Genomic DNA, 27,145 nt, shown 5'->3' with positions numbered 1-27,145 from the left:
CAGTCTGACATAAAAAAAGTCGGACTGAGATGTGGGACCCAGAGGAGGAGAGGGGGGGAGAGCCGCAGGGAGACGGAAGACAGCCGCGAGCATATAGGGGAGATCAGCGCTACAACACAGCGCTGCAGCAGGATGTCACACAGCCGCACCACTCACTGAAACTTCCACCCGGCTCCAGCAAGTGAGGTCACGCTTGTCAGAGCCGGGTGGACACTGCCGTGAGGTCGGGCGGCTGTGTGACATCCTCCTGCAGCGCTACTGTAACTCTGATCACATCTGTGTGCCGGCGGCTGTCCCCGCTGCTCCCCCCCTCCTCCTCTGGGTCCCTCATCTCAATTCGACTTGAAAAAGTTGAATTGAGATGAGATTTGAATAGGGGTTGTCGGATCCATTCCGACAAATGCATGTCAGAATGGATCCAACGCTAATTGAATATACCCCTATATGTTTTTCTACAAATAAAAACATCACACCACCCGGCTCCAGCAAGTGAGGTCACGCTTGTCGGAGCAGGGTGGACACTGCCGTGAGGTCGGGGGGCTGTGTGACATCCTCCTACAGCGCTACTGTAACTCTGATCACCTCTATCTGCCGGCGGCTGTCCCCGCTGGTCTCCCCGCCGCTACCCCCCCCGCCGCCGCCTCCTCCTCTGGGTCCCTCATCTCAATTCGACTTGAAAAAGTTGAATTGAGATGAGATTTGAATAGGGGTTGTTGGATCCATTCCGACAAATGCATTGAATATACCGCTATATGTTTTTCTACAAATAAAAACATCACACAATAGGTATATTTAATTTTTTACTTATTTTGTTTGTTATAAAACTTTAGTTAAACAACATTTTTGTGGAAAAAAAACACATTATTGGAATATTTTTTTTAAATGAACAATGTTGCCCGGCAGGGCCCTGGTATGGCCCTCCATTGATTGGAGGGCTTGGAGAATTTGAGCCTTTTGATCTCCAACTTCACAGCCTGTAAAAAGTAGGAAAAAGAGAAAAATATTGGTATTTGAAATCAGAATGCAATATTAAATTTAAGAAAAAATACGCTTCACATGCTTGCTGTCTAGGTGTCATCCCTGACTCTGAACTGTCATTTGTGCCACACATTCAGTCTATCTCATGTTACATGTATCTAAAAAACACATTTAAAATACAACTGTATTTACACATAACACTGCAAACACTGAAATCCATGCGCTCATTATCTCCCGCAATGATTATTGTATTAGTCTCCTTCCTAGTCTTAACAAGAAAAGACTCTCACCACTACAGTCCATTATGAATGCAGCTGCGAGGCTAATCTTCCTAGCAAGACGTTCATTATCTGCGGATCCACTCTGTCAGTCCCTCCATTGGTTTCCCATATTCTACCGTATTCAATTTAAAATACTTCTACTCACATATAAAGCTGTTTTCCAAACTACAATTAATCATATGCGCTTATCTCGAAATATCACCCAACTCGACCTCTCATCTGCATGGATCACTCACTCCCATTCACAATTGCAGGACCTTCTTTGGCCAGCACCCGCTCTATGGAATGCCCTCCCAAACATAAGACTCTCCTCTAGACTCCAAACTTTCAAGCGTTCCCTCAAAACTCACCTCTTCAGGCAAGCTATCAAATTCCTGAAGCGCCCACATGACCTACAGAAGCATTCATATCTAATTATATCCCATCAGGACTGTCTTTGCAATCTGTTGTGCCCACTATGCTCTAGATCAGGCATTTTCAACCTCGGTCCTCAAGAGGCACACCAACAATGCAGGTTTTAGTGATATCCAGGCTGCAGCACAGATGGTTAAATCAAAATTTCTCTAACGTCCTAAGTGGATGCTGGGGACTCCGTAAGGACCATGGGGATTAGCGGCTCCGCAGGAGACTGGGCACAACTAAAGAAAGCTTTAGGACTACCTGGTGTGCACTGGCTCCTCCCACTAAGACCCTCCTCCAGACCTCAGTTAGATTCTTGTGCCCGGCCGAGCTGGATGCACACTAGGGGCTCTCCTGAGCACCTAGAAAGGAAGTATATTTAGGTTTTTTTATTTTCAGTGAGATCTGCTGGCAACAGACTCACTGCAGCGAGGGACTAAGGGGAGAAGAAGCGAACCTACCTAACAGGTGGTAGTTTGGGCTTCTTAGGCTACTGGACACCATTAGCTCCAGAGGGATCGACCGCAGGACCCGACCTTGGTGTTCGTTCCCGGAGCCGCTCCGCCGTCCCCCTTACAGAGACAGAAGCACGAAGAAGGTCCGGAAAATCGGCGGCAGAAGACTTCTGTCTTCACCAAGGTAGCGCACAGCACTGCAGCTGTGCGCCATTGCTCCTCATGTACACCTCACACTTCGGTCACTGATGGGTGCAGGGCGCTGGGGGGGGGCGCCCTGAGGGCAATAAATAACACCTTGGCTGGCAAAATATACATCATATATAGTCCCAGAGGCTATATAGATGTAAAATTACCCCTGCCAGTATCACAGAAAAAGCGGGAGAAAGTCCGCCGAAAAGGGGGCGGGGCTTCTCCCTCAGCACACTGGCGCCATTTTCTCTTCACAGTGCAGCTGGAAGACAGCTCCCCAGGCTCTCCCCTGTCGTTTTCAGGCTCAAAGGGTTAAAAAGAGAGGGGGGGGGCGTGGTCTGGGTGCTGAAGGAGGCAGACGTGTCTGACGAGAGCTCCCGAGACCCATAGACCAAACTGCCCAAAATCCTGACTTCTGAACCTCCTAAGCCGCCCTGCTTCTTTTGCTGCCCTCCCTGTGCCCCCCGGCTGGGACCCCTGAAGTGCCGCGGAATCGGGGAGCAGTTTTAACTGCTCCCGCGGATTGCGGCCTACGGGGCTGGGAGAAGCCGGGGCCTCGAGTTGGGCATTAGGCCGGGGACGGCTCCGGGACCCGCTGCTCGTGCCGTGGACATTGTACGGAGCTCCGTCCTTTCTGCTACCGCCGGCCGCCAGCCGCGGCTAAATGTGTCTCCCTGTCCCCGGCTCCTACTGATGTTTATCCGCCCGGCGGGGACCTGGCAACCCGACGAGCGGGCCGGCGCTGGAAGACGCTCGGCGGCCATCTTATAACAACCCACAGGTACTGAGCTCTCTCTGCAGTTAAACTGCTGAGCGGGACTGCGACCCCTGGACAGATACTCTGAGGCACCTGGGTGTATGAGAGGGGGAGGAGACCCACAGGGCTAGGACATATAGGCCTTGGTGAACTATAAAACTGGTCACAGTGCTCCCCTCACCCATTCACACGTTTATCCAGCCAGCCAGCCATCCATCTATTAATTCTGTTAGGCGTTGGCGGACTCCCTGCTCAGTGGCCTGAGGTCCCGCAGCCACACCCCCATCGGGTTATATCAGGTGTTCCACCACTGCAAGTGGACGAATGGGCCCCTAGCCTTACACATGCCTGCCTGATGCTACCCTAAGACCACGTGGGGGCTTTTGCACAGCGACGGCCCTCAATCTTCGCAGTGCCGAGGATATGTGAAAGTGTAATTTTAAACCGCTTTATTTAAAGACCGATCTCATGGTGAAGGGGATAAAGAAAAAAAAAAAAGGCCAAGACCAAGCCGGACGCGATTCCACCCCCCGCGAATCGACGCTCATCAGATCTACGTCAGTTCCTAACTTCTCCAACCTCAACCCCCGCTGCTCCTTCTAACGTCCCGACCTCCCCGAGTTTACGCAACCCGGTGGACGACATGGCCTCCCCTGGGACTCCGGAGCCCCCACAGGCCCTCTCTCTGTCTGCGGAGATAAGTGAAATATTGTCTCATGTAAGGTCACTTCCTACGAAACAGGACTTCTCAGCCTTGGAGACTCGTCTACTATCCACCATCACTCAGGAAGTGACAGCGCTCCGACAAGATATGTCTCAAATCGTGACTCGAGTTGATGTCCTGGAACGCCATGAATCGTCTACTATGGACTCTTTGACTAAATTTCGGGAAGTGCTATCTCACCAACGGGATGATATCTCCTTCTTAAAATCACGCATTGAGGACATGGATAATCGCGGCTGGCGGAATAATATTAGAGTCAGGGGCCTGCCTGAGAGTGTCCAACAAACAGACCTGGTAGCCGCCTTATCTAAGATATTTGGGGAACTTATTGACCTAGATCCGAACACGGACATTACATTCGATAGAGCTCACAGAGCCCTCCGTCCTCGGGGCCTACCCTCCGACAGACCACGAGACGTTATCTGTAGGCTCCATTACTACGCCCAAAAAGAGGAAATAATGAGGTCGGCCCTTCAACTGGACAGCATTGACTTTCAAGGCGACAAGATTCAGATATTTCCTGACCTTGCCTGGTCGACCTTACAACAACGTCGTGCCTTGAAACCTCTTACAGATTCTCTCAGGAAACTCGAGCTGAAATATCGATGGGGCTTCCCTTTCTCCCTCCAGGTCTCCCATGGCGGTAAAACCGCAAGTCTCACCAGACCTTCAGATTTACAGGCCTTTTTCACGATCCTGGGAATCCCCCCGGTTCCGGTGCCAGATTGGGAAGCTTTTTACCACCTGCCGGACTTGCCTATTGTACTCCCTCCAGATGACGCGTGGCAGCAAGTTCGCTCCCCACGGACGCGGGGTGCCATTTCTGGTCCACGACTTTCGAAGCCTTTCTGAATGAGAAGTATCGTCCTGAATGGACATAAAATTATTTGCCACATATGTTATACATTGAGTTTTTTTCTCTCTTAATAGTGCTATATGTAGCTCACACGTGAGATCGGTTTTTGTTTTTTGGTCCTTTTGTTTTGCTTTTTGTTTTTTGTAATTGGATAATAGTGTGCAGATGCTATGGTGTCATGAATCCTGGTTTGATAATTTAAGGATTGTCTGTACGCTTTTATACAAGCATATATACTTATATATTTCTATACCTTATTTTTCTTTAAAAAAAAAAAAATCTTTTATTTTATTTTATTTCACATGTGCCTAGTGCACACCTCGGTAATACCAAATATTTATCTAGTTTCTATCTTGGGGGTGGTCGCTGTCCTGAGCCCCCCATAAAACCCCACTATGCTGCATCCCTTGTTCCTTTGGATCGGGAGTCTGCAGGATTCCGCTCCTGTCCTTTTTGCAGCAGTCCTTTTTGTATTAGTATCATTTTTGTTTATTGTCAAAGTACTTTTTGGCGGGGTTTCCCACGCCGCATCTTTTTCTTTCCCTTTCCTTGCTTTCTCTTTTTTCTTATCCCCCCCCCTCGCTGTTCCTTCCTCACCTCTCCCAGGGTCTGCCGTAGAGAAGACTAAGGTGAAGCGATTAAATTCGTTTGATAATGGGGGTGAATGATCTACATGTAACTACTCTTAACGTCAAAGGGCTGAATGTTCCGGAAAAAAGATCTAAACTTCTCAAATGGCTTAGAGATGAGAAAATTGACGTTGCATTTATTCAGGAAACACACTTCAAGATAGGACACGTACCGTCCCTAAAATGTCACTATTATCCGCATGTGTTCCTGTCTAATAACTCTGCTGGTAAGACACTAGGCGTAGCCATATTATTAGCTCGCCGTCTGCCTGTCCTCAATGTTGCCTCCCACAGAATAGCTGAAGGTAGGGGGTTGCTGGTGAAATGCGATATACATGGTCAACGTTTCTCTTTCTTGAATATATATGCTCCTAACGCTAAACAACCTTCCTTTATATCCTCAGTTCTAGAAGATGCGGAACCTCTTTTGGAGGGGGTGGTTGTGATGGGAGGCGATCTGAATTGGACCCTGGATCCCCGCCAGGACAATTCTAAAAAGATTTCCTGTAGGCCAGAGAGGGAGCATAGGGGAGTGAGACGTGCCCTGCTTGAGCACCAGCTGATCGATACATGGAGATTGACACACCCTACTGATATAGACTACTCCTATTTCTCACACCCACACCAGACTTATTCCAGAATTGATTATTTATTTTTGAGTCATCGATATTTACACCTCCTGTCTGATGCCTCTATAGGACAGATTGTATGGTCAGACCATGCCCCGGTTAACCTCACCATACGCTTACCTCCCAACACACATCGCCAATGGTCCTGGCGTTTTAACGACACTTTCCTGCAGGACGCAGACTGTAAGTCCCGAATTGACAACGCTTTAGACTCTTACATTTGTAGGGGGGTTTGTGTTCAAATAGGATCCTTCCGCAAAAAGCAGAGAGAGAAACTCCGAGGTGATTTACTGTCTAAAATACAATCTCTCGAGCTTCTACACAAAAAATCCCAAACTCCACAACACTATGCTGATCTCGAAACAGCTAGGGGGGACCTGAATAAGTTACTCACTGATAGAGTCAAGTTTTCTTATCGGAAGTGCCGTAGCAGGTACTACCAGTGGGGCAATAAGCCTGGAAAACTACTAGCCAAAGCACTTAGAGAACAACGTGCTCTTACTTTTATTCATACTATTAAAAATAATCATGGCCAATCCCAACACCAGACATCCCACATAGCCAGGGCCTTCAGGACATACTATTCCACTCTGTATAACCTCTCTGGCCCAACCGGAAGAATTGATAGGTCAACCCATCAAACGGCCATAGCTGACTACTTACGGGCCTTACATTTCCCCACACTAACAGCAACAGAAGTAGAAGACCTAGATGCCCCGTTTTCTACTGAGGAGGTTCAGAAAGTTATTGAATCCTCTCCTAATGGTAAGAGTCCCGGCCCTGATGGATATACTATTGCCTACTATAAAGCCTTTAAAGAGAAATTAATACCTATACTCACAAGAGCCTTTAACACCATATCAGATCAATCGTCTTTCTCCCCACAATCTCTTGAAGCCCATATTGCAGTTCTACCTAAGGAGGGTAAAGATCCCAGTCTTTGCTCTAGTTACCGGCCAATCTCACTATTAAATATAGATATAAAACTTTTCGCCAAACTGATTGCAAACCGCCTTAAACTATTATTACCTGGCTTGATACACGGTGATCAAGCTGGATTTGTTTTAGGCCGAGAAGCTAGGGATAATACCTCTAAAGTGCTTAGCATGATTCACTATGCCGGACGGTTTTCATCCCCATCAATCCTACTGTCGACCGATGCCGAAAAAGCTTTTGACAGAGTGGACTGGGACTTTCTGGCCGGTATGTTGAAGCATCTGGGACTGGGCAGCGTCTGTCTTCATAGAATCCTATCCCTCTATACCTCCCCGTCCGCTAAAATTAGGATTAACGGCTCCCTTTCTGACTCCTTTTCAATCTCCAACGGCACACGACAGGGATGCCCGTTATCCCCATTGCTCTTCGTCCTTTGCATGGAAACATTAGCTCGAAGTATTAGGGCTAACCCAAACATTTCGGGCTTGTTGGTAAGGGGGACCGAATACAAATTGGCATTATATGCCGATGACCTACTCACCATAATCACGAATCCGGTCACCTCCTTGCCAAACCTGATGGCAGAATTTGAGAGGTTTGGAGCCCTCTCTAACTTCAAAATAAATTATTCCAAATCTATTGACATGAATTTAACTACTCCTCCTGCTATAGTAGAAAGCCTGAAACAGGACTTCCCTTTCACCTGGCACGATCATAAACTAAAATACTTGGGGGTGTTACTGACCAACGACTTATCCAAATTGTTCTCCCTAAATTTTAAACCCTTACTGACTAGGCTTCGCCTAGACTTCCTGAAATGGAAGAAACTAAGACTATCCTGGTTCGGAAGGATTAACGTTGTCAAAATGAATGCTCTCCCTAGGATTTTATTCTTCCTCCAGACCCTTCCGATACACATCCCCCTGCTTTGGCTCCGAGACGTCCAGAGTCTTATTCGCGCGTTTGTATGGGGTAGTAAAACACCCTGGTTTAAACATGATATTTTGTTCAGGAGAAAACATCAAGGGGGGCAACAACTCCCACATATTCCCAACTACTACCACGCGGTGCACTTGAATAGGATTCTGGAATGGACGCGTGCCAAAGACCGCAAACAATGGGTCCTCCTAGAGGAGGGCTGTCTCCCACATTATATTGAAATTGCACCTTGGCTTCCCACCCTCCCGAAGGTTTCACACCCCACGGTCTCCCCCACGCTCAAACTATGGGCCAAGCTGAGATCCCAGAGTCACATATCCTCAAAATGGTCCCCCTTAACCTCCTTTCTCTGTAACTCCGAATTTGCCCCTGGCTTTCGAGGGACTGCTTTCGCCTCATGGGCAGAAGCCGGGATTTTTAGAGTTGGTCAGCTGGTGAGCTCGGGTAGGGTACGCTCCTTTTCAGATGTACAGTCCTCTTGGAACCTGCATAGTGCTGAGTTTTGGAGGTTCATGCAGGTTCACCATTTCATATCATCTTTTAAGAACCTCTCTGACATAACTAGGGACCTCACCGGGTTTGAAAAACTATGCACCTCTCCCAGTTCACCCACGCATACTATCTCACAAATTTATACGATGATTATGGAAAACTTTTCCCCACAACCTCCTACCTTCCTGGCTTCCTGGGGGAAGGAATTGTCAGGGTTACCTACGCAGATCAACTGGGTCTCCGTATTTAAGAACGCCCAGGCGAGTTCTTTATGCATCTCGACACTAGAGACCCTTTATAAACTTATATATAGGTGGTACAGGACTCCTCGTGTCCTCAATAAAATGTTCCCCTCTCTTTCGAATCTGTGTTGGAGATGCAAGAGAGCCCCAGGGAGTTTTATACATATTTGGTGGGATTGCCCTCTTATAATTCCATTCTGGGCAGAGGTATTTAAATGCACCGAACAGATAGTGGGAGATGAGATCCCGAAAGACCCAGGTTTCTGGCTCCTTAACCATACCCCCGAAGGATCACACTCCTACAAACATTCCCTGTTAAGACACCTTAGCAACGCAGCTAAAGCGGTGGTTCCAATCCTTTGGAGATCCACCTCTCCACCCTCGATTAAATTGTGGTTCACAAAGGTAGACTACCTTTTAGACATGGAAGACCTAGTCTCCTTCTCATCCGGGAAAACAGTTAATTTTATAGCTGTTTGGTTTCCCTGGTACGACTTTAAGGACACACCGTTGTATCGGTCCTACACGACGATATAACCCCTCTCATAATTATAAACATGCTCACATTTATACCTGTATCAATACACATAACCATATTCATATTCTGACAATGTCGTCTCTATAATATGGCTCAGACTCATAACTGGAAGGTGATACCCCTCTGTTCCCCAATTGGTCTGCCCCTACTGCGCAGACTCTCACACCTGACTCTACCCATCCTAATTTCCCCTTGCTTCTCCTCTCTCCTTTTTCTCTTCTTTGTCTTTCTTTCCCATTTTCTAAGCAGTTTTTGTTAATATGCTCCTCTTTTATAAATTTCAACATTGTCAATGATGCAGACAAACCATTTTTCTACTAAGGGCGCTCTATGTGTAGCGTACTGCTGAATATATGTTACGTGATGTTTTTGTTCTCCCTTCTTTTGTTTTTGAAATGTATTGCTGTAGTGTTTTGTCTGCTGCTTTGACTAATAAAAACAGTTTACACAAAAAAAAAAAGAGAGAGGGGGGGGCACTAAATTTAGGCGCAATATATGTATACAAGCAGCTATTTGGGGAAAAATCACTCAGTTATAGTGTTAATCCCTGCATTATATAGCGCTCTGGTGTGTGCTGGCATACTCTCTCTCGGTCTCCCCAAAGGACTTTGTGGGGTCCTGTCCTCAGTCAGAGCATTCCCTGTGTGTGTGCGGTGTGTCGGTACGGCTGTGTCGACATGTTGGATGAGGAAGGTTACGTGGAGGCAGAGCAGAGGCCGATAAATGGGATGTCGCCCCCTGTGGGGCCGACACCAGAGTGGATGGATAGGTGGAAGGTATTAACCGACAGTGTCAACTCCTTACATAAAAGGCTGGATGACGTAACAGCTGTGGGACAGCCGGCTTCTCAGCCCGCGTCTGCCCAGGAGTCTCAAAGGCCATCAGGGGCTCAAACAACGCCCGTTACCTCAGATGGCAGACACAGATGTCGACACAGAGTCTGACTCCAGTGTCGACGAGGTTGAGACATATACACAATCCACTAGGAACATCCGTTACATGATCTCGGCAATGAAAAAATGTGTTACGCATTTTCTGACATGAACCCAAGTACCACATAAAAGGGGTTTTATTTTTGGGGAGAAAAAACAGCCACTGTTTTGTTCCCCCATCAGATGAATGAATGAAGTGTGTAAAGAAGCGTGGTTTCCCCCGATAAGAAACTGGTAATTTCTAAAAAGTTACTCATGGCGTACCCTTTCCCGCCAGAGGATAGGTCACGTTGGGAGATATCCCTTAGGGTGGATAAGGCGCTCACACGTTTGTCAAAAGGTGGCACTGCCGTCTTAGGATACGGCCACCTTGAAGGAACCTGCTGATAAAAAGCAGGAGGCGATCCTGAAGTCTGTATTTACACACTCAGGTTATATAAAGAAACCTGCAATTGCCTCAGCATAAATAGTGCTGCTGCAGCGTGGTCTGACACCCTGTCAGATAATATTAATACGCTAAGACAGGGATAATATTTTGCTAACATTGAGCATATTTAAGACGTTGTCTTATATATAAAGGATGCACAGAGGGATATTTGCCGGCTGGCATCCAGAATTAATGCAATGTCCATTCTGCCAGGAGGGTAGTAGAAACCCGGCAGTGGACAGGTGATGCTGCATTTAAAAGGCACATGGAGATTCTGCCTTATAAGGGTGAGGAATTGTTTGGGGATGGTCTCTGGGACCTGGTATCCACAGCAACAGCTGGGAAGAAATTTTTTTACCTCAGGTTTCCTCACAAAAGCCTAAAGAAAGCACCGTATTTTCAGGTACAGTCCTTTTGGCTTCAGAAAAGCAAGCGGGTCAAAGGCGCTTCCTTTCTGCACAGAGACAAGGGAAGAAGGAAAAAGCTGCACCAGTCAGCCAGTTCCAGGATCAAATATCTTCCCTCGCTTCCTCTGAGTCCACCGCATGACGCTGGGGCTCCACAGGTGGAGACAGGTGCGGTGGGGGCGCGTCTCGGGAACTGCAAGGATCAGTGGGCTTGCCCACAGGTGGATCCCTAGGTTCTGCAAGTAGTATCACAGGGATACAGGCTGGAGTTCGAGACGACTCCCCCTCGCCGTTGCCTCACATCAGCCTTGCCTGCTGCCCTCGGAGAAAGGTAGTACTGGCGGCAATTCACAAGCTGTACTTCCAGCAGGTGAAATCAAGGTACCCCTCCTTCAACAAGGCCGGGGTTACTATTCCAAAATGTTGTGGTACCGAAACCAGACGGTTCGGTGAGACCCATTCTAAAATTGAAATCCTTGAACACTTATATACGAAGGTTCAAGTTCAAAATGGAATCGCTCAGGGCGATTATTGCAAGCCTGGAAAATTTCAGGGTATCACTGGACATCAAGGATACTTACCTGCATGTCCCTATTTACCCTCGTCACCAGGTGTACCTCAAAATTGTGGTACAGGATTGTCATTACCAATTCCAGACGTTGCCGTTGGTCTGTCCCCGGCACCGAGGGTATTTACCAAGGTAATGGCTAAAGTACTTATCCCGTACTTGGACGATCTCCTTATAAAGGCGAGGTCCAGGGAGCAGTTGTTCGTCGGAGTAGCACTATCTCGGGAAGTGCTACAACAGCACGGCTGGATTCTGAACATTCCAAAGTCACAGCTGGTTCCTACGACGCGTCTACTGTTCCTGGGTATGGTTCTGGACACAGAACAGGATAAAAAGGGTTTCTCCCGGAGGAGAAGTCCAAGGAGTTGGCGTCTCTAGACGGAGACCTCCTAATACAAATACAGGTATCAGTGCATCTATGCACGCGAGCCTTGGGAAAGATGGTAGCTTCTTACGAAGAATTTCCATTCGCCAAGTCCCATGCAAGGATCTTCCAGTGGGATCTGTTGGACAAGTGGTCCGGGTCGCATTCTCAGATGCATCGGCGGATAACCCTGTCTCCAAGGGCCAGGGTGTCGCTGTGGTGGTGACTGCAGAGTGCTCATCTTCTAGGGGGCCGCAGATTCGGCATACAGGACTGGGTCCTGGTGACCACGGATGCCAGCCTTCAAGGCTGGGGGGCAGTCACACAGGGAAGAAACTTCCAAGGCCTATGGAAAAGTCAGGAGACTTCCCTACACATAAATGTTCTGGAACTATGGGCCATTTACAATGCCCTAAGTCAGGCTAGACCCCTGCTTCAACACCGGCCGGTGCTGATCCAGTCAGACAACATCACGGCGGTCGCTCATGTAAACCGACAGGGCGGCACAAGAAGCAGGACGGCGATGGCAGAAGCCACAAGGATTCTCCGATGGGCGGAAAATCATGGGTTAACACTGTCAGCAGTGTTCATTCCCGGAGTGGACAACTGAGAAGCAGACTTTCTCAGCAGACACGACCTCCACCCGAGAGAGTGGGGACTTCATCCAGAAGTCTTCCAAATGATTGTACACCGTGGGGAAAGGCCACAGGTGGACAGGATGGCGTCCCGCCTCAACAAAAAGCTACAAAGATATTGCGCCAGGTCAAGGGACCCTCAGGCGATAGCTGTGGACGCTCTGGTAACACCGTGGGTGTACCAGTCGGTGTATGTGTTCCCTTCTCTGCCTCTCATACCCAGGGTAATGAGAATAATAAGAAGGAGAGGAGTAAGAACTATACTCATTGTTCCGGGTGGCCAAGAAGAGCTTGGTACCCAGAGCTCCAAGAAATGATCTCAGAGGACCCATGGCCTCTGCCGCTCAGACAGGACCTGCTGCAGCAGGGGGCCTGTCTGTTCCAAGACGTACCGCGGCTGCGTTTGACGGCATGGCGGTTGAACGCCGGATCCTGAAGGAAAATGGCATTCCGGAGGAAGTTATCCCTACGCTATTTAAAGCTAGGAAAGAAGTGAACGCAAACCATTATCAACGCATATGGCGCAAATATGTTGCGTGCTGTGAGGCCAGTAAGGCCCCAAAGGAGGAATTTCAGCTAGGTCGCTTTCTGCACTTCCTACAAGTCAGAGGTGACTATGGGCCTAAAATTGGGTTCCATTAAGGTCCAGATTTCGGCTCTATCGATTTTCTTCCAAAATAGAACTGGCTTCACTGCCTTTTGTTAAGGGAGTGCTGCATAGTCAACCCCCGTTTGTGCCTCCAGTGGCACCGTGGGATCTCAACGTAGTGTTGGATTTCCTGAAGTCGCATTGAGTTGAGCCACTTAAAATCCGTGGAGCTACAATACCTCACGTGGAAAGTGGTCATACTGTGGGCCGTGGCGTCGGCCAGGCGTGTATCAGAATTGGCGGCTTTGTCATACAAATGCCCTTATCTGTATTTTATATGGATAAGGCGGAATTGAGGACTCGTTCCCAATTCCTTCCTAAGGTGGTATCAGTTTTTCATGTGAACCAACCTATTGTGGTGCCTGCGGCTACTTGGGACTTGGAGGATTCCAAGTTTTCTGGACGTAGTCAGGGCCCTGAAAAGTATATGTTTCCAGGACGGCTGGAGTCAGGAAAACTGACTCGCTATTTATCCTGTATGCACCCAACAAGCTGGGTGCTCCTGCTTCTAAGCAGACTATTGCTCGCTGGATCTGTAGCACGATTCAACTTGCACATTCTGCGGCTGGAATGCCGCACCCTAAATCTGTGAAAGCCCATTCCACAAGGAAAGTGGGCTCTTCTTGGGCGGCTGCCCGAGGGGTCTCGGCTTTACAAATTTGCCGAGCTGTTACTTGGTCGGGTTAAAACACTCTTGCAAGAGTCTACAAGTTTGATACCCTGGCTGAGGAGGACCTAGAGTTTGCTCATTCGGTGCTGCAGAGTCATCCGCACTCTCCCGCCCGTTTGGGAGCTTTCGTATAATCCCCATGGTCCTTACGGAGTCCCCAGCATCCACTTAGGACGTTAGAGAAAATAAGATTTTACTCACCGGTAAATCTATTTCTCGTAGTCCGTAGTGGATGCCGGGCGCCCATCCCAAGTGCGGATTGTCTGCAATACTTGTATATAGTTATTGCCTAACTAAAGGGTTATTGTTGAGCCATCTGTTGAGAGGCTCAGTTGTTATCATACTGTTAACTGGGTATAGTATCACGAGTTATACGGTGTGATTGGTGTGGCTGGTATGAGTCTTACCCGGGATTCAAAATCCTTCCTTATTGTGTCAGCTCTTCCGGGCACAGTATCCTAACTGAGGTCTGGAGGAGGGTCTTAGTGGGAGGAGCCAGTGCACACCAGGTAGTCCTAAAGCTTTCTTTAGTTGTGCCCAGTCTCCTGCGGAGCCGCTAATCCCCATGGTCCTTACGGAGTCCCCAGCATCCACTACGGACTACGAGAAATAGATTTACCGGTAAGTAAAATCTTATTAACTGAGCTACCAATTAAGTCACCTGTGCTGGAGCCTGGATATCACTAAAACCTGCACTGTTGGTGTGCCTTGAGGACCGTGGTTGGGAATGCCTGCTCTAGATCATAGGTCCTCGGTGCATGTTTTGCAGATAACCCAGCAGGTGCACAGCTGTATTAATTGCTCACTGACACATTTTAAAAGGTCCACAGGTGGAGCTAATTATTTCACTTGTGATTCTGTGAGGGGACCTGCAAAACATGCACTGTGTGGGGTCCTGAGGACCGAGTTTGAGAACATGTGCTCTAGATCAGTATTTCCCAACCTCAGTCCTCAAGGCACACTAACAGTCCTGGTTTTAGTGATATCCAGGCTTTAACACAGGTGACTTAATTAGTAGCTCAGTTATTTTGATTTAACCATCTGTGCTGAAGCCTGGATATCACTAAAACCTGCACTGTTGGTCTGCCTTGAGGACCGCAGTTGAGAATGCCTGCTCTAGATAGTGCCTATCATTGTGTATCCTTCTTAATTCCCTATATATTGTAAGCTTGCAAACAGGGCCTTATTACCTCTATGTCTGTCTTTTATTACTGCGTTATATAAGAAACAGTTTAAAAAAAAAAAATATTAAAAAACAACATTATTGTGCTTACTTTCCCCATTCACTCCAGCCTCTTCTGCCTCTTCCTCATTCTTTGTTGGAGGGCTGGAGGGTGAGGGGTTTTGGAAGGGGGATGGAGCTTGGGAGGGAGTTGAGGTAGAGAGGAGGAGGGGTTTTGGGAGGGGGATGGGGGTTGAGGTGGAGATAGGGAGGGGTTTTGGGAGGGGCTTGAGGTGGAGAGGGGGAGGGGTTTTGGGAGGGGGATGGTGGAGGCGAGGGGCCTCCGTGTTGGCGACCTTGTTGTCATTGTGATCTGAACACAGAGGAACATAGTTTTATTTATCCTGTAACATTCATGTGTTACGTAAACATTATTTATATAATTAACCAGTCAATTAAATGTACTTCATTTAAAATGTAAAAAAAAACGTATCATCATTTTAAAACCCTCAATCATTCAAAATGCTAACATTCAAAATGGATGCCACACTTGCTTGGTCTGGTTAAAAAGAAAACAAAAAAACAACAACTAGTAATAATGATATTAATAACAATAATACTATTCAAATCAATATTAATAATAATATGAAGAACAAATTACTACAACAGAGCACATCATTCTTTGTTATTTATTTATTTTGTTATTTCTTTGTTATTTATTTATTCTTTGTTATTTAATGTTATTTAGGATCCATGTACCTACCACTATAACAGTCTCTGGGCCTAATTCAGATTTGATCGCTGCTGTGCGCTTTCGCACAGCAGGTGATCAGATCCAAACTGCGCATGTATATGCACCGCAATGCGCAGGCACGTCAGACGGGTACAACGGGCTTCACCGGTCAGTGACTGGATGGTGCGAATTATCCATTCGTACGGGCTTTCGCAAGGAGAATGACAGGAAGCGGCCTTTTGTGGGTGGCAAGTGACCGTTTTCAGGGAGTGTCCGGAAAAACGCGGGCCGGCTCAAACGTTTTCAGGGAGGGTGTCTGAAGTCAGCTCTGGCCCCGATCGTCATGATTCTATCGCACTGGAAGAGTAAGTCCTGGGCTGCGCAGAGACTGCACAAAATCAGTTTGTGCAGCTCTGCTACACATGCGATCGCACACTTGCACAGCTAAAATACACTCCCCCCGTAGGCAGCGACTGTCTGATCGCAGGGCAGCAAAAAACGCAACTCAGTGTTCAGATCTGAATTAGTCCCTCTGTACACATCAAAACATGCGCACGCTACTGCCTGCTGCTTTATCTCTCTCAGTACACATGCAAATTAAACACACTTTCAGTACATTCACACGGGAATGTTACAATATGCAAAGAGTGCATATATCTACTTACGGGCGCGTATCCGCTCACATAGGCGAGACAGAAATACCGGAGGGCGGCGACAGAGATCAGACCACCGCCATTCAAGTTGCACTATGCTGCGTCTTGTGCCCATCCGCAGGCGGATCTTATGACGGACCTCCGCGTAGGCCACATGCTTTACAGTGTTCAGCACATAGGGGCCAGTGCGGCCCATGCGGTGGTCCATCTATGAGGTGAGGAGTGTCAGCTCCCTAATAGTGACGGCAGCTTGCATGATGCCAATGGCGTGTTGTCCTGAATTGCCAATATTTATATAGTCTACCTGCTGTTGATTGGTCAGTTACTATATGATGCAGAGAAAATGAAAACTTTGAGGCAATTGGCAGTTCACATTCTGTATTTAAGTATGCTAAGATAATGCTATATACGTGAAGTAAGCCATGTGAATGAGTACACATTTCGGTTTGCGAATGTATGCAACTGCAAATGGGAAACGGGAGAGTTTGATATTCAACAATTTGATTTTGTGGTACCCTTTTCAACTACATAAACTTCACACGTCAGATGCATCCGCACGCCACTCAAGCACACTTATCCTAGTAAATAAAGACACAACAACCGTAATTGGCGTGAAAGGGGTCAGCTTTTTATTTCGACTGAGAGGAAGGCCTATTAATACTAAAACTAAAAATGCAGACTTCCCTCTCTAACTAAGGTGGCGGGGAGAAGAACGGTTAAGCATGATAAACAACTTAATAAGGGTGATCCAAAATTATATGACAAAATAGAGCAATAAACATATGTGTGTGAGGGGGCCTTCTGCCCCAGATGTTCCGGGATCGGCCTGCTGCCTCCATCCCGAGCAGAGGCGTAACTAGGGTTTTTGGAGCCCAGGGCAAGATCAATAATGGCGCCCCCCCCCCCCCCCCCCCCCCAAAAAAAAAAAAATAATAATTTTTTTTTATAAAAATAATAAATAAATAAAATGATAATAATAAAATAAAAAAAATACAAAAGGAAAGTATGTGCAGACGCCACCGGTGTCACTGCATATAAAGATGTCAGGGTGTGTATGTACAGATGTAGGTGCAGTGGTCGAAGTTGAATTTTTGAAGGCGGAATGAAAGAGTGCAGATAGCAATTAGGCGCGCGCTCTCCGGAAAAGGGGCGCGGTCACTCAAAAGGGGCGTGTCCTTCAGTGTAGTAGGACCCCTTATACTATCTAGTACTGGTGGCCCTTTCACATTATAGCACACGGTATGAGCCGAAATTCACATTATAGCACACAGTATGAGCCGAAATTCACATTACCCCACACGGCATGAGCCGAAATTCACATTATAGCACACAGTATGAGCCGAAATTCACATTACCCCACATGGTATGAGCCAAAATTCACATTATAGCACACGGTATGAGCCAAAATTCACATTATAGCACACGGTATGAGCCGAAATTCACATTATAGCACACGGTATGAGCCAAAATTCACATTACTCCACATGGTATGAGCCAAAATTCACATTACAGCACACGGTATGAGCCGAAATTCACATTACAGCACACGGAATGAGCCAAAATTCACATTACCCCACATAGTATGAGCCGAAATTCACATTATAGCACACGGTATGAGCCAAAATTCACGTTACAGCACATGATATGAGCCAAAATTCCCATTATAGAGTTAGGGGATCCTACCCCCAGAATTAACATGGCCTGTGGGGCACTATGATGAGGGGAGCCCACCCCCTTAATAGACTAATTGCAGAGTTTAGCAGCGGAAGGGCTGCAGCGGTTTCTCACCCCAAGCTGCGGCGCTTCTGCCACCTCCGACACTCCACATCTTCGGCACCACCCGGGATGCAGAGCACCGCACCGGGTATGCACCTTTTTCAGTGTGGTCTGCTGCGCTCCGAAGGGATTCTTGTTTCATGCTGCAGGATCCCGATGTGCGCCTTCCTCCCCGCTGTTACTGTCACGGTAAGCATTAGTATCGTTTACCGCAGAGGCCATTTTCTGAGGCATATGTGTTAAACCTCAGGAACTGAGATGCCCTTCTCACCATACAGCTGTGTGGCCGAGCCGGGCGGGAGGACAGCCAGCAGCAGCATGCCGGATATCAGCAGCAGAGGGTGCGGGCTGTACATACTTGAGGCAGCTGGATATTCAACAGTGCTGAAAGCCTCCGGAGCCCGCACCCCCGGAGCTGCAGTACACCGGCAGAGGACACCCATCCCCCGAACCCTGCGTAGCCCAAAGCCGGAGATCAGCATGTTGAACGCGGAAGCAGAAGCTGCTTATTGCCGGTCAACATGCTGCTGATCTCCGGCTTTGGGCTCCGCACGTGCCTTACAGCCCCCACCCTCGGCTGCTGATATCCGGCATGCTGCCCCTGCTGCTGGCTTTCCACCCGCCCGGCTCGCCCACCCAGCTGGATGGTGAGTGAGAAGGGCATCTCAGTGCCCGTGGTTTAATACATATCTCTCTTCGGTAAATGGCCATTAGTACATCCCACACACACTGATTACACACACACAGACTGGCCACCCTCAAATCCTACACACACCCACTCAGACTACACACACACATTCTCATACTTTCCTCTCCCCCACACACACACTGGACTGCAAAAATTTACACACACTGACACTGTTCCACACACACACAATTAACACACACTCACTGTCCCACACACACAATTAACACACACGCACACTGTCCCACACACCAGTGGCGTGCGGTGAGGTCAGTGACGTGCGGTGAGGCACTACAGCCATAATGTCTGCCGAATCCTGCCGATGACCCCTACCGCCACCGAGCCAATGCCCGCTACTGCCTCTGAGCCGATGCCCGCTGCCACCACCAATGGCTTACAAACTCGCCCACCATCAACTGGCCCAGCCCTCCGCCACTAATTTGCAACTCAGTCCAAAGCCGCCAATGCCCGCTGCATGCCTGCTCATCATACTTGTGATATATTGTACATTTTTATAGAAAATAATAATAATTTGTGTTTGGGACTGGGAAGGGAGTGGGAGGAGGACATGAATGCAATTTTGTTGTCCAGGGCTTCCATTAACTTAATGGAGAAGGGTCTGAATGGGTTAAAAATTAAAAAAAAAACTGCGTGAGGTCCCCCCTCCTAAGTATAACCAGCCTCGGGCTCTTTGAGCCGGTCCTGGTTGTTTAAATACTGGGAAAAAAATGGACAGGGGTTCCCCGTATTTAGACAACCAGCATCGGGCTCTTAGTCCGGTCCTGGTTCCAAAAATACGGGGGACAAAAGATGTAGGGGTCCCCCCCTATTTTTAAAACCAGCACCGGGCTCCACTAGCCAGGGACATAATGCCACAGCCGGGGGACACATTTATGTAGGTCCCTGCGGCCGTGGCATTACCCCCCCCCAACTAGTCACCACTGGCCGGGGTTCCCTGGAGGAGTGGGGACCCCTTAAATCAAGGGGTCACCCCCCCTCCAGGCACCCAAGGGCCAGGGGTGAAGCCCGAGGCTGTCCCCCCCATCCGTGGGCTGTGGATGGGAGGCTGATAGCCGTGTAAGTAAAAAAAGAATATTGTTTTTTGTTGTGGAACTACAAGGCCCAGAAAGCCTCCCCCGCTTGCTGGTACTTGGAGAACCTCAAGTACCAACATGCAGGGAAATAACAGGCCCGCCGGTACCTGTAGTTCTACAACAGAAAAAATACCCAAATAAAAACACAACTCACACACCGTGACAGTAAAAATTTATTAAAACACACTGACACACTCACACATACTTACCTATATCCCACGCCGGTCACGTCCACTTGTCCAGTAGAATCCAATAGGGGTAGCTGTAAAAATGAGAGACACATTACTTACCTACATCCCACGCCGGTCACGTCCACTTGTCCAGTAGAATCCAATAGGGGAATCTGTAAAAATGATAGACCGATTACTTACCTAAATCCCACGCCGGTCACATCCACTTGTCCAGTAGAATCCAATAGGGGTACCTGTAAAAATGAGAGACAGATTACTTACCTACATCCCACGCCGGTCACGTCCACTTGTCCAGTAGAATCCAATAGGGGAATCTGTAAAAATGAGAGACAGATTACTTACCTAAATCCCACGCCGGTCACGTCCACTAGTCCAGTAGAATCCAGTAGGGGAATCTGTAAAAATGAGAGACAGATTACTTACCTACATCCCACGCCGGTCACGTCCACTTGTCCAGTAGAATCCAGTAGGGGAATCTGTAAAAATGAGAGACAGATTACTTACCTACATCCCACGCCAGTCACGTCCACTAGTCCAGTAGAATCCAGTAGGGGAATCTGTAAAAATGAGAGACAGATTACTTACCTACATCCCACGCTGGTCACGTCCACTTGTCCAGTAGAATTCAATAGGGGTACCTGTAAAAATGAGAGACAGATTACTTACCTACATCCCACGCCGGTCACGTCCACTTGTCCAGTAGAATCCAGTAGGGGAATCTGTAAAAATGAGAGACAGATTACTTACCTACATCCCACGCCGGTCACGTCCACTTGTCCAGTAGAATCCAATAGGGGTACCTGTAAAAATGAGAGACAGATTACTTACCTACATCCCACGCTGGTCACGTCCACTTGTCCAGTAGAATTCAATAGGGGTACCTGTAAAAATGAGAGACAGATTACTTACCTACATCCCACGCTGGTCACGTCCACTTGTCCAGTAGAATCCAGTAGGGGAATCTGTAAAAATGAGAGACAGATTACTTACCTACATCCCACGCCGGTCACGTCCACTTGTCCAGTAGAATCCAATAGGGGTACCTGTAAAAATGAGAGACAGATTACTTACCTACATCCCACGCCGGTCACGTCCACTTGTCCAGTAGAATCCAATAGGGGTACCTGTAAAAATGAGAGACAGATTACTTACCTACATCCCACGCCGGTCACGTCCACTTGTCTAGTAGAATCCAATAGGGGTACCTGTAAAAATGAGAGACAGATTACTTACCTACATCCCACGCCGATCACGTCCACTTGTCCAGTAGAATTCAATAGGGGTACCTGTAAAAATGAGAGACAGATTACTTACCGACATCCCACGCTGGTCACGTCCACTTGTCCAGTAGAATCCAGCAGGGGAATCTGTAAAAATGAGAGACAGATTACTTACCTACATCCCACGCCGGTCACGTCCACTTGTCCAGTAGAATCCAATAGGGGTACCTGTAAAACTGAGAGACAGATTACTTACCTACATCCCACGCCGATCACGTCCACTTGTCCAGTAGAATCCAATAGGGGTACATCTAAAAATGAAAATGATACTTACAAACTTCAATCCACAGGAGGAGAGAGAGAGAGAGAGAGAGAGAGAGAGGGGGGGGGAGGAGGAGGAGGAGGCGGGGGGAGAGAGAGACTAACCTGCTGCTGCTGGGGAGACCACACACTGCAGGGCCACGACGGGAGGACGGAGCCGGCGGAGGAGGGGGAGAGCCGCACACCGCCGCTCCTGTCAGCGGCAGCGGAGGAGGACGGGGCGCACACTACAGACGCCAATAACCGCCGGGACAATTAACACACACACACACAATTAACACACACGCACACTGTCCCACACACACACACACAATTAACACACACGCACACTGTCCCACACACACACACACAATTAACACACACGCACGCACGCACACTGTCCCACACACACAAATAACACACACGCACACTGTCCCACACTCACACAATTAACACACACTCACACTGTCCCACACACACAATTAACACACCCACACAATTAACACACATTCACACTGTCCCACACACACACAATTAACACACATTCACACTGTCCCACACACACACAATTAACACACTCACACTGTCACACAGTCACACAATTAACACACACTCACACACAATAAACACACACACACTGTCCCGCACCCCCCTCTCCCGACAGAAAAAAAATATAAACATAATTGTAAAGCCCGCTCACCTGTTAAGGCCGCGCGCGCGTGCGCACCTCCGAGGTCGCGCACGCGCGATCGCGTACAGTACAATGTGCAGGGAGGAGGAGGAGGGTGAGGGGAGGCTCCTGGCTGCCGCTACCTGTCCAGTGTGACAGGCACAGCAGCCGGGGAGACAGGGAGAGCGCCGCAGGTAGCGCCGGCGGAATCCCTGTCGCATGGGGTGAGCGGGCCGTGCCAGTGGCTCCCCCTCTGTTTGGGGCTTCCACGGCGCCCAGGGCACGTGCCCTGCTCGCTCCGTGCTAGATACGCCTCTGATCCCGAGCAATAAAAACATATGTGTGAGGGGGCCTTCTGCCCCAGATGTTCCGGGATCGGCCTCCTGCCTCCATCCCAGACATCGGAATTCCAAAATCCAAGGCTAGGGGTCGACCTTCTGCCACTACCCCTGCCCACCAACAGTTGTAGGGACGGAGGTACGCTCCGCCCCTATGGGGTAAAAAAATTGGGCCTCCGGCCCCGATATCCACACATGTTTATGGTCTATCATATGGGCCACCAGGTACGGTGGTGCCCATAAATTAATACTAAGACTATAAAAATACCTAAAAGTTCCCCCGAACTTACTAACAATAAAGTCCTTAAGTTAAACTAAAATAAATGTGCAGAAACCGGCCAACTGCCAGGTTACCAACCTGCCACCGCCACCTGAACCGAAAACTCCACTCACTAATCAAAGCATAACACGAAGAAAACTAAACTCAACCCAAACTAAATAAAACAGAACACAAAGCTACGGCCGACAAGCCATATAAAGCGTGGGTCTAGCCGCCTTCCTGCAAAAGAAGGGTGTGACTGAGGGTAATAAATGAAATATGGTATGGAGAAAATGGGTAATCTAACCTGCGTCCCTAACAGAGGGGGGGGTCGCCCAATTTGACTTGAGGCAAAAACGCAAAACTTCGTCAGCCGGCAAAAGCCGTAATTAAAACCAACGATAAAACAAAAATTCCTCAAGGCCCCCGCAATCGCAAAGTGCAACTGCGACGAGCGGCTAGTCCTCAAAGGGGCGCACTGGGAGGAAAAAGCCTGATACAGCGTCTGACTACACCAGACCTCCACCTACCCAGTGCCCGGACTTCGACTTCGGACCAACCCGCCGCAGCGGCTGCTAACGCAGCGCCGATGCGGAAAGAGTGAGTCCCATAGTCGGCCGGAGATAGACCCAGGTATCAAAGACAACGTCCCAAAACTGACTGGAATTGATATCTGGTCAACGGGGAACCGTCACAATGGACGAGCCACCCGGTGGGCGTTGGAGGCCGTACGGACGAATAAGCCTGGGCTGCGGCAACCGGACAAAATGCTCCGCGCACGAGCCTGACCCATTCGAACCCACAGCCCCCCAGCCGGCTACGTCAGTCTTGGAGCGCTGAATCCGACACCACGAACCGTCGGGGCATACGACGATGTGGGCCACCAGCATGGGCGAGGCAAAAGTCAGAGAGACGGACACCAGCTCATCCATCCTGAACGCACCGTGGAAGGCCATCGTAAAGGCCGCCACGAAGAGGCGAACCACGTATCCCCGTATGGTATCCCCGTATCCTCGTATCGTGAGCGCTGAATCCTACACCCCAAACCGTCGGGGCGTACGTCGACGGCTTTTATGAACTGAAAGGAAGGCCAATTAAATCTAAACTGGGATGAAAAAAGTCCCTCTCTAACGAAGGGACGGTTGACATATTAATCACACATAGCAGAAAGCGGAGAGCACATGAAAATAAAATATCTCAAAAGTATAATTGAAATAATAACCTAAATGTTGGAGGGCCTTCTGCCCCCAATGTTCTGGGATCGGCCTTCTGCCACCATCCCTGAGGGCCTGCTGCCCGGATGTTCAGGGATCGGCCTTCTGCCACCATCCCAGACATCCCGAATCCAATGCAACTATGGGCCATCTGCCTTGTGAGGGGTCTTACCGCTATGGCCCCTCTCCAGAAGGTAACGACTCCACCGCTCCCAAGCGGGCAGATAATCCGCGCAAGTTGCAGGAGCCAAAGACCTGTGGGCTAAATCCTCCAATCCGCACACAGAAGCAGGACAGAAGTCCCCTTGGATTAGAGCTGCAGGAGCCAACTGCCTAAACCATTGCTAGTTGCCGCGAGAAAGGGTATCATCAATTTCGTCGCGCTCGGCCGGGACATGCTTGGCTCGCAACGTAATGTCGTTCAACCCCGCATAGCAAGACTATCTGTGCGAAGACCCGCAGTCCGGCAAGGATGTGGACTCCTGCCTAATGATGGCAAAACCCACGGCCAAATTGTCGCACCAGCAGACCACCTGCTTATTACGCAGGGCATAGCGCCAGAGCTCCACTGCGCCCAGTATGGGAAAAAATATCCAGCAACAGCCAGAAACGCAAGCACCAGAGGCGGACGTGAAAAGCTTCCAGGGAGGTGGTGAAACGAACTATAAATTCGTCCCAAATCGTAAATCCCTCTAGTGCTAAACCAAAAAAATGATGCGGGCGTCTAATCCCAACTGTCGCCCGTTCCAAGTTCCTACTGAAAATCCTTACCCATGGGGGTAACGTTGCAAGCAAAAAGAAACAGGCCCAAGAAGGAGTGAGCCTGTTGTAGAGTAAGCTTGCCCACGGCGAGCCCACAGAGGATATCATCGTGAAGACGCAACACCTTGTCCCCAAGGAGCCTACAGAGACCACCGACCATATCATCTGAATCCCGAGGTAAACAAGGAGGCTCAGGGGACCCTGCCAATGCCCTCTGCAGCAAGACGACGCAGTGAACAGAGCCAGGTGGGCCGATAAAAGAAAATCGTCCAAGAAGTACGAAATACCCCGCTCGCCCATCCCTGCTGCATACCCCAGCGGAGGAAAGAACTGCACCTTTTGAAGTATGCGCAAGAGAGAGAAAACCCCACGGGGAGGCAGCGATAAATGTAGTAGCCATTATCCAGTTGAAAACCCCTAAATCGAAAGGCGAAAGGGTGCAGCGGGAGGAGCGAAACGCTGACTCGATGTCCAATTCACACATCACCGGCCCCGGACCAAACGACCGAATGGCGTCTATGGCCGAATCAAACTTTCAGATAGGTAAACGACCCTACCTGCTAATAGGGATAGCCTAATTAATCAATGATCCGAAAGGACAGGAAAGACGGATGAGTCAAAATTCGCCCACGGACTTCCTGGGCACTATGCCTACGGGGGACAAGACCAATCTGGTAAGGGTGGGGTGGGGGGGTGGGGTTCCTGGAAGAGGCCATCATCCAGCCCAACGACACTGCCGCCGCAACCTTCTGCCGGAGCACGGCCAGAAACTCCCGAGCCGAACGCAAGTTCGTACTAGCCCCGGGACCCGCCAGTCCATGCATCGGCAAGGGGAAACCAGATGCAAAACCAGAGTGTACGAATAGGGCGTCCACCGGCCGCGGGTACCGTCGCAGCCAGGGTAGGAGCGCCCGTAGTCTAATTGGGGTGGGGGCTGTGGCCAGCGCCTGGGGCCGCGGGTCTGCGGGCCAGAATTACCCCCGTGCCCTGGAGTGGGGCAGTCCTTGATCCCGTGGCCTCTGCCACAGCTGATGTAGGAGTGACAAAACGCTGCCGCCGCCCCAAGCCGTATTGGGCAGTATTGAAAGCGAAGCATTAACTATGCCCCGCGCTCGATGGAACCCCTCGAAAGCCGGCAGAACGAGAGCAGGTCGTTGAGCCCAACGTCCCGATGTACCACAGTCCTAAGCGCCGGCCGAACCCTGTGGCCGCTCCGAGCACAATTCCACATCCTTTTTACCGAAGTTATAGATCTGCCGCCCGTGCAGTTTTGCGCCGGAAGTCCTCACAGTAACGTCGCCAAGCCGACCCTTCGTACTTATGGTGCAGCACGTGTATAAGGAACTGATGGCGCACGATGTTAAAGTGTTCATCCGGGCGCGTCTGTAAATAACACGCCGCAAAGATCAACATGTACCTAACTCAAGTCGGGTAGGAGCGCAAAGCGTCCTTGCTGCCCCGGCCCTTTTGCTTAGCCGAAAGCAAGGCTATACGAGCATCGCTAGTAAGAGCAAAATATTGACATATTGGCCCTTACGGATCCGCTCCCGGACCCAGGGCCGGAGAGCACGGTGCACTGCCGCGTTGGCGCAGTGAACAGTGTCCGACGCAACCGACACTTGCGAGGCGGAAGAGGTGGAATACCGGCGCTCGTGCCGTTTGCGATGCCTGACCAGTGCAAAGCCGTAGGAGGAGGACACACAGTCTAAGGACGAGGAGGCAAGGGAAGAGTCTGTGCCCCAATGCCTATACCTGTGTATACTGCGCTCGCTGGAAACCCTACGCGTACTGCGCCCCGGCTAGAGGACCGGGACTGAGTACTAGATCTAAATCCGCGTCGGGGGAGTAACGGCGCTCCCCCGGGACCAGTCAGGGTCCGATGAAGACTAACCTGCACGAGAGGGTCCTCCATCGGTCCCTGCAACCGCCGGACGACTGGTGGATGCACCGGCTGACTCCAGATTTGTCCCGACGTCCATGGCTGGTGAGACAAAAGCGAGACATTGGGGTATATTTACTAAGGTCCCGATTTTGACCGAGATGCCGTTTTTTCATCAAAGTGTCATCTCGGTAATTTACTAAGCAAAAATCACGGCAGTGATGAGGGCATTCGTAATATTTTGGAAGTCCTAGGAAAAAATCACGAATCAATACACCATCGGTCAAATACGCCTGCAATTTGCTAGAAATCGGGAATTTACTAAAAAGTGCAAAACACAAACACTGCCGACAATAGCCAAACACTGCCGTGATAAAATACAAATCGTGAAAAAGTGCTAAAAAAAACCAGACCTGCTTTTTTATCCCGTGTTTGTATAGGCATGCACGGATCCATGAGATCCGTGCATGTTTTTCAGTGGGAACGGGGGGGAAATGTTATAAATTTTCT

General features: G+C 49.2%; 1 protein-coding gene and 1 long non-coding RNA gene across 2 annotated transcripts in view; one reads left to right on the top strand and one right to left on the bottom strand.

Annotated features, from left to right (window-relative positions):
• The window catches only part of FER1L5 (fer-1 like family member 5), a 926,196-nt gene that overhangs the window by 196,340 nt on the left and 702,711 nt on the right, over positions 1 to 27,145 (top strand). The window lies entirely within an intron of this gene.
• LOC134935066 (uncharacterized) lies at positions 788 to 26,825 on the bottom strand. The gene is made up of 3 exons (XR_010179872.1): positions 26,648 to 26,825; positions 14,974 to 15,234; positions 788 to 974 (listed from the first exon to the last, which is right to left on the bottom strand). It is a non-coding gene; the product is annotated as an uncharacterized LOC134935066 (long non-coding RNA).

This window comes from Pseudophryne corroboree, chromosome 6 (assembly GCF_028390025.1).
Source record: "Pseudophryne corroboree isolate aPseCor3 chromosome 6, aPseCor3.hap2, whole genome shotgun sequence".
In the NCBI taxonomy this organism is placed as follows: domain Eukaryota; kingdom Metazoa; phylum Chordata; class Amphibia; order Anura; family Myobatrachidae; genus Pseudophryne; species Pseudophryne corroboree.
Note: the sequence above shows the minus strand (reverse complement) of the source record. Positions and strands in the feature narration are given on the sequence as shown.